Consider the following 8,430-nt stretch of genomic DNA (forward strand, 5'->3'; position numbering starts at 1 on the left):
GTAGCACCTTTAGGATTCTCTATGTATAGTATCATGTCATCTGCAAACAGTGACAGCTTTACTACTTCTTTTCCAATTTGGATTCCTTTTATTTCCTTTTCTTCTCTACAGTGTCTAAAACTTCCAAAACTATAATAATAATAATGGTGAGAGTGGGTAACATTGTCTTGTTCCTGATCTTATTGGAAATGGTTTCAGATTTTCACCATTGAGAATGATGTTGGCTGTGGGTTAGTCATATATGGACTTTATTATGTAGTGGTACGTTCTCTCTATGCCTACTTTCTGGAAGGTTGTTATCACAAATGGGTATTGAAAGTTGTCAAAAGTTTTTTCTGCATCTTTTGAGATTACTATATGGTTTTTATCCTTCAATTTGTTAATATGGTGTACCATATTGATTGATTTACGTATGTTGATGAATCCTTTCATTGCTGTGATAAACCCCACTTGATCATGGTGTATGATCCTTTTAATGTGCTGTTGAATTCTGTTTGCTAGTATTTTGTTGAGGATTTTCGCTTCTATGATCATCAATTATATTAGCCTATAGTTTTCATTTTTTGTGATATCCTTGTATGGTTTTGGTATCAGGGTGATGGTGTCCTTGTGGAATGAATTGGGGAGTGTTCCTCCCTCTGCTATATTTTGGAAGAGTTTGATAAGGATAGGTTTTAGCTCTTCTCTAATTGTTTGATAGAATTGGCATTTGAAGCCATGTGGTCCAGGACTTTTGTTTTTTGGAATATTTTTTATCACACTCTCAATTTCAGTGCTTCTGAGTGGTCTGTTTATATTTTCTATTTCTTCCTTGTTCAGTCTAGGAATTTCATGTTTTTCAAAGAAGTTGTCCATTTCTTGCATGTTGTCCATTTTCTTGGCAAATAGTTGCTTGTAGTAATCTCTCATGATACTTTGTATTTCTGCAGAGTCAGTCATTACTTCTCCTTTTCATTTCTAATTCTGTTGAATTGAATCATGTCCTGTTTTTACTTGATCAGTCTGGCCACTTATTTATCAGTTTTTTTCATCTTCTCAAAGAACCAGCTTTTAGTTTTATTTTTCTTATCTATTATTTCCTTCATTTCTTTTTCATTTATATCTTTTTTTTACATCTTTATTGTAGTATAATTGCTTTACAATGGTGTGTTAGTTTCTGTTTTATAACAAAGTGAATCAGTTATACATATGTTCCCACATCTCTTCCCTCTTGTGTCTACCTCCTTCCCACCCTCCCTATGCCACCCATCCAGGTGGTCACAAAGCACTGAGCTGATCTCCCTCTGCTATGCAGTTGCTTCCCAATAGCTATCTATTTTACGTTTGGTAGTGTATATAAGTCCATGCCACTCTCTCACTTTGTCACAGCTTACACTCCCCCCACCATATCCTCAAGTCCATTCTCTACTAAGTCTGTGTCTTTATTCCCTTTTCACCAATAGGTGTTTAATGCCATTTTTTTCTTAGATTCCATATATATATGTGTTTCCATATAGTATTTGTCATTCTCTTTATGACTTACTTCACTGTGTATGACACACTCTGGGTCAATCCACCTCACTACAAATAAATCAATTTAGGTTTTTTTCTTATGGCTGAGTAATATTCCATTGTATATATGTGCCACATCTTCTTTATCCATTCATCCGATGATGGACACTTAGGTTGTTTCCATCTCCTGGATATTGTAAATAGAGCTGCAATGAATATTTTGGTGCAAGACCCTTTTTGAATTATTGTTTCTCGGGGTATATGACCAGTAGTGGTATTGCTGGGTCATATGGTAGTTCTATTTTTAGATTTTTAAGGAACCTCCATACAGTTCTCCATAGTGGCTGTACCAATTCATATTCCCACCAGCAGTGCAGGAGTGTTCCCTTTTCTCCACACCCTCTCTAGCATTTATTGTTTCTAGAATTTTTGATGATGTTCATTCTGACCTGTGTGACATGATATCTCATGGTAGTTTTGACTTGCATTTATCTAATGATTAATGATGTTGAGTATTTTTTCATGTGTTTGTTGGCAATCAGTATATCTTCTTTGGAGAAATGTCTATTTAGGCCATCTGACCACTTTTTCTATTGGGCTGTTTGCTTTTATGTTATTGACCTGCATGAGCTGCTTATAAATTTTGAAGATTAATCCTTTGTCACTTGTTTCATTTGCAATTATTTTCTCCCATTCTAAGGGTTGTCTTTTGGTCTTCATTATGGTTTCCTTTGCTATGCAAAAGTTTCATAGTTTCATTTGGTCCCATTTGCTGATTTTCGTTTTTATTTCCATTTCTCTACAAGGAGGGTAAAAAGGATCTTGCTGTGACTTATGTCATAGAGTGTTCTACCTATGTTTTCCTCTAAGAGGTTGATAGTTTCTAGCCTTACATCTAGGTCTTTAATGCATTTTGAGTTTATTTTTGTGTATGCTTTTAGCAAGTGTTCTAATCTCATAGTTTTACATATATCTGTCCAGTTTTCCCAGCACCACTTATCGAAGAGGCTGACCTTTCTCCATTGTACATTCCTGTCTCCTTTATCAAAGATAAGGTGACCATATGTGCGTGGGTTTATCTCTGGGCTTTCTATCCTGTTCCATTGATCTTTCTGTTTTTGTGCCAGTACCATACTGTCTTGATGACACTTGCTTTGTAGTATAGTCTGAAGTCAGGGAGCCTGATTCCTCCAGCTCCATTTTTCGTTCTCAAGGTTGCTTTGGCTTTTCGGGGTCTTTTGTGTTTCCATACAAATTGTGAAAGTTTTTGTTCTATTTCTGTGAAAAATGTCAGTGATATTTTCATAGGGACTGCATTGGATCTGCAGATTGCTTTGGGTAATAGAGTCATTTTCACCATGTTGATTCTTCCAATCCAAGAACATGGTATATCTCTCCATCTATTTGTATCATCTTTAATTTCCTTCATCAGTGTCTTATAATTTTCTGCACAGAGGACTTTTTTTTCCTTAGGTAGGTTTATTCCTAGGTATTTTATTCTTTTTGTTACAATTGTAAATGGGAGTGTTTTCTTGATTTCACTTTCTTATTTTTAATCATTAGTTTATAGTTATGCCAGAGATTTCTGTGCATTAATTTTGTATCTTGCTACTTTACCAAACTCACTGATTAACTCTAGTAGTTTTCTGGTAGCATCTTTAGGATTCTATATGTAGAGTATCATGTCATCTGCAAAATGTGACAGCTTTACTTCTTTTCTGATTTAGATTCCTTTCATTACCTTTTCTTCACTCATTCCTGTGGCTAAAATTTCCAAAACTATGTTGAATAAGAGTGGTGAGAGTGGCAACCTTGTCTTGTTCCTGATCTTAGTGGAAATGGTTTCAAATTTTCTCCATTGAGGACGATGTTGGCTGTGGGTTTGTAATATATGGCCTTTATTGTGTTGAGGAAAGTTCCCTCTATGCCTACTTTCTGCAGGGTTTTTATCAAAAGTGGGTGCTGAAATTTGTCAAAAGCTTTCTCTGCATCTATTGAGATGATCATATGGGTTTTCTCCTTCAATTTTTTAATATGGTGTATCACGTTGATTGATTTGTGTATACTGAAGAATCCTTGAGTTCCTGGAATAAACCCCACTTGATCATTGTGTATGATCCTTTTAATGTGCTCTTCGATTCTGTTTGCTAGTATTTTGTTGAGGAGTTCTGCATCTATATTCATCAGTGATATTGGCCTGTTGTTTTCTTTCTTTGTGACATCCTTGTCTGGTTTTATTATCAGGATGATGATGGTCTCGTAGAATGAGTTTGGGTGTGTTCCTCCCTCTGTTATATTTTGGAAGACATTGAGAAGAGTAGGTGTTAAGTCTTCTCTAAATGTTTGACAGAGTTCGCCTGTGAAGCCATCTGGTCCTGGGCTTTTATTTGTTGGAAGATTTTTAATCACAGTTTCGATTCCAGGGCTTCTGATTGGTCTGTTCATATTTTCTATTTCTTCCTTATTCAGTCTTGGCAGGTTGTGCATTTCTAAGAATTTGTCCATTTCTTCCAGGTTGTCCATTTTATTTGCATAGAGTTGCTTGTAGTAATCTCTCATGATCTTTTGTAATTCTGCAGTGTCAGTCAGTTGTTACTTCTCCTTTTTCATTTCTAATACTATTGATTTGAGTCTTCTCCCTTTTTTTCTTGATGAATCTGGCTAATGGTTTATCAATTTTGTTTATCTTCTCAAAGAATCAGCTTTTAGTTTTATTTATCTTTGCTGTTGTTTCCTTCATATCTTTATCATTTATTACTCATCTGATCATTTTGATTTCTTTCATTCTGCAAACTTTGGGGGGTTTTTGTTCTTCATTATCTTATTGTTTTAGGTGCAAGGTTAGGTTGTTTATTTGATATGTTTCCTGTTTCCTAAGGTAGGATTATATTGCTGTAAACTTCCCTCTTAGAATTCCTTTTGCTGTATCCCATCGGTTTTGGGTCATCGTGTCTCCACTGTCATTTGTTGCTAGGTATTTTTTGATTTTCTCTTTTATTTCTTCAGTGACAACTTCGTTATTAAGTAGTGTATTGTTTAGCCTCCATGTGTTTGTATTTTTTATAGATCTTTTCCTGTAATTGATATCTAGTCTCATAGTGTTGTGGTCGGAAAAGATACTTGAAACAGTTTCAGTATTCTTAAATTTACGAAGGCTTGATTTGTGACCCAAGATATGATCTATCCTGGAGATCAGTCCATGTGCATTTGAGAAAAATATGTATTTTGTTGTTTTTGGATGGAATGTCCTATAAATATCAATTATGTCCATCTGTTTTAATGTATCATTTAAAGCTTGTGTTCCCTTATTTATTTAAATTTTGGATGATCTGTCCATTTGTGAAAGTGGGGTGTAAAAGTCCCCTAATATGAATGTGTTATTGTAGATTTCCCCTTTTATGGCTGTTAGCATTTGCCTTATGTATTGAGGTGCTCCCATGTTGGGTGCATAAATATTTACAATTGTCATATCTTCTTCTTGGATTGATCCCTTGATCATTATGTAGTGTCCTTCTTTGTCTCTTGTAATAGACTTTATTTTAAAGTCTATTTTTTCTGATACGAGAATTGTTACTCCAGCTTTCTTTTGGTTTCCATTTTCATGCAATATATATTTCCATCCCCTCACTTTCAGTCTGTATGTGTCCCTAGGTCTGAAATTGGTCTCTTTTAGACAGCATATATATTGGTTTTGATTTTGTGTCCATTCAGCTAGGCAGTGTCTTTTGGTGGGAGCTTTTAATCCATTTACATTTAAGGTAATTATCAATATGTATGTTCCCCTTCCCATTTCTTAATTGTTTTTCGGTTTCTTATTGTAGATCTTTTCCTTCTGTTGTGTTTCTTACCTAGAGAAGTTCCTTTAGCATTTGTTGTAAAGCTGGTTTGGTGGTGCTGAACTCTCTCAGCTTTTGCTTGTCTGTAAAATTTTTAACTTCTCCATCAAATCTGAATGAGATCTTTGCTGGTTAGAGTAATCTGGGTTGTATATTTTTCTCCTTCATCACTTAAAAAATGTCATGCCACTCCCTTCTGGCTTGCAGAATTTCTGCTGAAAATCCACTGTTAACCTTATGCAGATTCCTGTGTGTGTGTGTGTGTGTGTGTGTGTGTTTTATCCCTTGCTGCTTTTACTATGTTTTCTTTGTATTTAATTTTTGATAGTTTTATTAATATGTGTCTTGGCGTGTTTCTCCTTGGATATAACCTGCATGGAACTCTCTGTGCTTCCTGGATTTGATTCACTTTTTCCTTTCCAATATTACAGAAATTTTGAGCTATAATTTCTTCAAATATTTGCTCAATCCCTTTCTCTTTCGCTTCTTCTTCTGGGACCCCTATAATTCGAATGTTGGTCCATTTAATGTTGTCCAAGAGGTCTCTGAGACTGTCTGCAGTTCTTCTTATTCTTTTCTCTTTATTCTCCTCTGCAGTAGTTATTTCCACTATTTAATTTCCAGGTCACTTATCCATTTTTCTGCCTCAGTTATTCTGCTAGTGATCCCTTCTAGATTATTTTTAATTTTATTTATTTTGTTGTTCATAATTGCTTCTTTCTTCTTTAGTTGTTCTAGGTCCTTGTTAAATGTTTCTTGCATTTTCTCTATTATATTTCACATATTTTGGATCATCTTTACTATCATTATTCTGAATTCTTTTTTTCAGGTAGACTGCCTATTTCCTCTTCATTTGTTAGATCTGGTGGGTTTTTAACCTTGCTCCTTCATCTTCTGTGTGTTTTTCTGTCTTCTCCTTTTGTTTATCTTACTGTGTTTGGGGTCTCCTTTTTGCAGGCTGCAAGTCCGTAGTTCGTGTTGTTTTGGTGTCTGTCCCCAGTGGCTAAAGTTCGTTCAGTGGGTTTTGTAGGCTTCCTGGTAGAGGGGAGTAGTGCCTGTGTTCTGGTGGATGCGGTTAGATGTTGTCTTTCTAGTGCACAGGTCCACGTCTTATGGTGTGTTTTAGGGTGTCTGTGGCCTTATTATGATTTTAGGTAGCCTCTCTGCTAATGGGTGTTGTTCTGCTCCTGTCTTGCTAGTTGTTTGGCACAGAGTGTCCAGCAGTGTAGCTTGCTTGTTGTTGAGTGAAGATGGGTCTTGGCATTGAGATGGAGACCTCTGGGAGATTTTCACCATTTTATATTACATGGAGCTGGGAGGTCTCTTGTGGTCCAGTGTCCTGAAGTTGGCTCCCCCACCTCAGAGGCACAGCACCGACTCCTGGCTGGAGCACCAAGAGTGTTTCATCCTCATGGCTCAGAATAAAAAAGAGAAAAAGAAGGAAGGAAGGAAGGATGGAAGGAAGGAAGGAAGGAAGAAAGAAAGAAAGAAAGAAAGAAGATAAAATAAAATAAAATAAGGGAAAAAAATTTTAAGTAAAAAAAATGTATGAACATAACAATAGGACAAATGGTGAAAGCAACACTATACAGACAAAATCACACACAGAAGCATACACATACACACTCACAAAAAGAGGAAAAGGGGAAAAAATAATATATCATGCTCTCAAAGTCCACCTCCTCAATTTTGGATGACTCATTGTCTATTCAGGTATTCCAACGATGCAGGGTACATCAAGTTGATTGTGGAGATTAAGTTCACTGCTCCTGAGGCTGCTGGGAGAGATTTCCCTTTCTCTTTATTTTTATTATTTTTTTAAATTTTTGTTTTTATTTTTGACCCTGGTGTGAAATACATTTTTTTCTTTTTTTTAATTAAGGGTACTTTATTTATTTATTTATTTATTTATTTTTGGCTGTGTTGGGTTTTTATTTCTGTGTGAGGGCTTTATCTAGTTGTGGCAAGCAGGGGCCACTCTTCATTGTGGTGCACAGTCCTCTCACTATCGCGGCCTCTCTTGTTGTGGAGCACAGGCTCCAGACGTGCAGGCTCAGTAGTTGTGGCTCACGGGCCTAGTTGCTCCACGTGGCATGTGGTATCTTCCCAGAGCAGGGCTCGAACCCGTGTCCCCTGCGTTAGCAGGCCAATTCTCAACCACTGCACCACCAGGGAAGCCCCCCTTTCTCTTCTTTGTTCGCATAGCTCCTGTGTTTCAGCTTTGGATTTGGCCCTGCCTCTGCTTGTAGGTCGCCTGAAGGTGTCTCTTCTTCGCTCAGACAGGATGGGGTTAAAGGAGCCGCTGCCTCGGGGGCTCTGCCTCACTCAGGCCGGGGAGAGGGAGGGGTACGGAGTGCGGGCCGAGCCTGCGGTGGCAGAGGCCGGTGTGACGTTGCAGCAGCCTGAGGCGCGCAATGAGTTCTCCTGGGGAAGTTGTCCCTGGATCACGGGACCCTGGCAGTGGCGGGCAGCACAGCCTCCCGGGAGGGGAGGTGTGGGGAGTGACCTGTGCTTGCACACAGGATTCTAGGTGGTGGAAGGAGCAGCCTTATTGTCTCACGCCCGTCTCTGGGGTCGTGCTGATAGCCACGGCTCATGCCATTCTCTGGAGCTCCTTTAAGCAGCACTCTTAATCCCCTCTCCTCACGCACCAGGAAACAAGGAGGGAAGAAAATGTCTCTTGTGTTTCGGGAAGCTCCAGACTTTTCCCTGGACTCCCTCCCAGCCAGCCATGGTGCACTAACCCCTTCAGGTTGTGTTCACGCTGCCAACCCCAGTCCTCTACCTGCGCTCCGACCAAATCCCGAGCCTCAGCCCCCTGCCCCCGCCTGCCCTGGCAGCTGAGCAGACCAGCCTATCAGGCTGGTGAGTGCCAGTTGGCACCAATCCTGTGCAGGAATCTCTCCACTTTGCCCTCTGCACCCCTGCTGCTCTGCTCTGCTCTGTGGTTGCGAAGCTTCCTCCCTCTGCCACCAGTAGTCTCTGCACACGAAGGGGCTCCTTGTGTGTGAAAGCCTTCCCTCCTTCACAGCTCCCTCCCATAGGTGCAGGTCCCATCCCTACTCTTTTGTCCTTTTTCTTTTTTCTTTTGCTCTACCCAGGT

Source organism: Mesoplodon bidens (genome assembly GCF_964165515.1).
Source record: "Mesoplodon bidens genome assembly, chromosome: Y".
Classification (NCBI taxonomy): domain Eukaryota; kingdom Metazoa; phylum Chordata; class Mammalia; order Artiodactyla; family Ziphiidae; genus Mesoplodon; species Mesoplodon bidens.